We start from the raw sequence: 4166 nt of genomic DNA on the forward strand, positions 1-4166 counted from the left end.
CCAATTTGATTCGATTTTTAAAATTACAAATGTAATTACCCGTGCCATGCACGTGCCATGCAGGTGGCATGCACATGATAAGATTGAATAAAATATCAAAATGTTAATTAAATAGAAATAGAAAAATAGCATTATAAAATTTATAAAAAATAATAATAAATAAAGCAAACCTCTAATAAAATTTTCATTAAAAATTTAAATTGTAAACAAATTAAAAAATTGGTATCAGGATCAAGTTAATAATTTTAAGAATATAACTCGTTTAGTCTATGTCATGTGTTAAAAAACTAATATATAATAATCTTTTCAACGACCAAATTTCAAATCCCTACCGCATCACTTCAAGGAGTCGTTGGAATCGTAATCTTCTTTTGTGTTCCAATCTACGACCAAATTTTCGTCCGCATTGCTAGAAAATTTACCGGCCAACGTTCCGGCATAACATTTTGTCAAAGAATCAGAGCCAGCCTTATTCTGTCCATACTAAATATGGTTGTATCGGATTTTTTAGAGATCAAATGAATTGGAGTCTGTATTCATCATAATCTTATGGAGAATTCCAAAGCTTACGTACCAATAAGTATATGGTGGCTTCTGCAACATTATGTTATTAGTGGTACGTCGGATGCATTAACAGTGATAGAATTTCGAGAATTGTACTACAATCAGATGCTGGAGGGAATGAGAAGTTTGGGAGCGGCGGCACTCTCCGTTGTTTTTGGACTCGGAAGTTTTGTTAACAATGGGATTATAGTTGCTGTAGTTGCAATCAGCTCAAGATTTGCGGATAAATGGTTACAAAACAATCTGAATAAGGCTAATCTTCATCACTTTTACTGAGTTCTTGCTGGGTTAAGTGCTATCAACCTATGTGTTTATGTGTAGATTGCTAATGCTTTTGTATATAAACAAGTAAACATAATAATAATAATAATAATAATAATAATAATAATAATAATGGGGTGTAGTAGCAAAGAAAGAAATATATTCAGTGTAGGTTAGTTCGCTAGTGCATGGATTTTCAATATTAATGAACTTATATATACATTAAGCATTTAGTATAATTTAATCTCAATTTTTAGTTACGCATAATATTTTGTATATCAACTATATTATGTGTAAATTAAAATCAACCATTAATATAAAATATATATTAAAATATAAATACATATTAAAAATAAATTAAAACATACCTAGTACACAAATATATTAATTACTGATTTTATATTTTAATATATAAGTAGAAAAATAGTATTATAAAATTTATAAAAAATAATAATAAATAAAGCAAACCTCTAATAAAATTTTCATTAAAAATTTAAATTGTAAACAAATTAAAAAATTGGTATCAGGGTCAAGTTAACAATTTTAAGAATATAACTCGTTTAGTCTATGTCACGTGTCAAAAATCTAATATATAATAATCTTTTCAAAGACCAAATTTCAAAATCTCTGCCGCATCACTTCAAGGAGTCGTTGGAATCGTAATCTTCTTTTGTGTTCCAATCTACGACCAAGTTTTCGTCCCCATTGCTAGAAAATTCACCGGCCAACATTCCGGCATAACGTTTTGTCAAAGAATCGGAGCCAGCCTTGTTCTGTCTATACTAAACATGGTTGTCTCGGGTTTTGTAAAGACCAAAAGAATTGGAGTCAGTATTCAATATAATCTTATGGAGAATCCCCAAAGCATACGTACCAATAAGTATATTGTGGCTTCTGCCACATTATGTTATTAGTGGCACGTCGGATGCATTAACAGCGATAGAATTTCGAGAATTGTACTACAATCAGATGCTGGAGGGAATGAGAAGTTTGGGAGCGGCGGCACTCTCTGTTGTTTTTGGACTCGAAAGTTTTGTTAACAATGGGATTATAGTTGTTGTGGTTGCAATCAGCTCAAGATTTGGGGATAAATGGTTACAAAACAATCTGAATAAGGCTAATATTCATCACTTTTATTGAGTTCTAGTTGGGGTAAGTGCTCAAAATGATAATTAAATAAAAATAAAAAATAGTATTATAAAATTTATAAAAAATAATAATAAATAAAGCAAACCTCTAATAAGATTTTCATTAAAAATTTAAATTGTAAACAAATTAAAAAATTGGTATCAGGGTCAAGTTAATAATTTTAAGGATATAACTCATTTAGTCTATGTCACGTGTCAAAAATATAATATATAATAATCTTTTCAATGACCAAATTTAAAAATCCCTGCCGCATCACTTCAAGGAGTCGTTGGAATCGTAATCTTCTTTTGTGTTCCAATCTACGACCAAGTTTTCGTCCCCATTGCTAGAAAATTCACCGTCTAACGTTCTGCCATAACGTTTTGTCAAAGAATCAGAGCCAACCTTGTTCTGTCAATACTAAACATGGTTGTCTCGGGTTTTGTAGAGACCAAAAGAATTGGAGTCTGTATTCAACATAATCTTATGGAGAATCCCAAAGCTTATGTACCAATAAGTATATGGTGGCTTCTGCCACATTATGTTATTAGTGGCACGTCGGATGCATTAACAGTGATAGAATTTCAAGAATTGTACTACAGTCAGATGCCCGAGGGAATGAGAAGTTTGGGAGCAGCGGCACTCTCCGTTGTTTTTGGACTCGAAAGTTTTGTTAACAATGGGATTATAGTTGTTGTGGTTGCAATCAGCTCAAGATTTTGGGATAAATAGTTGCAAAACAATCTGAATAAGGCTAATCTTCATCACTTTTACTGAGTTCTTACTGGGTTAAGTGCTATCAACCTATGTGTTTATGTGTAGATTGCTAATACTTTTGTGTATAAACAAGTGCACATAGTTAATAATAATAAGTTTATCCTTATCATTATATATATATTATATTAATTTACTTCAGATATTATAAATATAATAATAATATCATTCTTATAGTAATGATTATATTGGTACGCTAACAAAGGATTATGTAAAGCAGTAAGAGTGAGAACGGAAAAAAAAAAGAAACGAAGGAGCGTAACCGAGAGAGAGAAAGAGAGAAAACGGAAACCTCCACCAAATTTTTGGCTTCAATTTCTTGCAATCCGTAACTCCAATAAAAAATCTAATCCGGTAAAAGTATTTATATCTTCCTCCTCTACACGTTGGCACCACTTTTGGTCGGTGAAAGTTGACGGTAACGTAACTCTTCTATCCCTTGAGTTCGGCCAACAGGAGTTTTAGGAGGCACAGACGATTCTGGACGTTTTCTTCTTCGATAGCTCGATCAGAAAACTTCTCTGGAGCTTTGAATATTTTGATTACGTACGAAGGTATGGTTTTGGTTTCTCGTAGTTAATGTTTAATGTCACGTGAAAACTTAGGCTAGATGACCTTAAGATAGGAATGAACTGAGTGAATAATTGATGGATAGTGTATATGGTATAATATATGTGGTTTAGCTGTTATTAATAATCTGCTATTGAAATTGGTTGGTTTTGGGAAAAGATTTAATATTGATATTTGTTTGATTTTGAAATAATTTGTTACCGGAAATGATTTGAAGGATTGAGAGGTGTTTGATTTGGTAGTTGGGACCCTTGAAGGGTGGCAGAAATTCGAGCTTTAGAGGAGATACTGCCAAAACTTCTATGAGAATTGGAGTTTGATTTGAGGTGGTATTTTACAAAGAAAGAGATTATTATGTGGCTTGTGTATTTGAGACTATTTGTTGACCCTCTGTCGCAAGATGTGACCGGGCACTTTAACTCCTCGGATTCCCCCATGGGCATGCATATATATGAATATTGAATATTATATTTGAGCTTGGAGTTCGACTCCATGGAATACTATATTATTGAGCTTGGAGTTTGACTCCATGGAGTATTATTGAGCTTGGGGATGCGCGCACAGAGGGACTGTCCAATGGTTAACTACCAGGACTTGTCGGGTTGGCTGTATAACCGACAGATGAGACTCATCAGCCATAGGACAGGCATACATCATATGCATTTGTTTGCTTTGTTTGAGTGTGCATTGTCTTAGCTTGCTTAACTGTTAAATTCTACTTATCTGCTACTTGTTGTAAATGCTTCTCTATTTGTGTTTTTCTTGTCTGTAATGTTGGTCTATGCAACTAAGAGGCCCCTTGTCTGGCGGAGGAATGACGAGGGTTGTTCCACCAGAGATTCGGAGAACTGGAGGAGGCAGAAAGTGAA

Source organism: Arachis ipaensis, chromosome B04 (assembly GCF_000816755.2).
Source record: "Arachis ipaensis cultivar K30076 chromosome B04, Araip1.1, whole genome shotgun sequence".
Classification (NCBI taxonomy): Eukaryota; Viridiplantae; Streptophyta; class Magnoliopsida; order Fabales; family Fabaceae; genus Arachis; species Arachis ipaensis.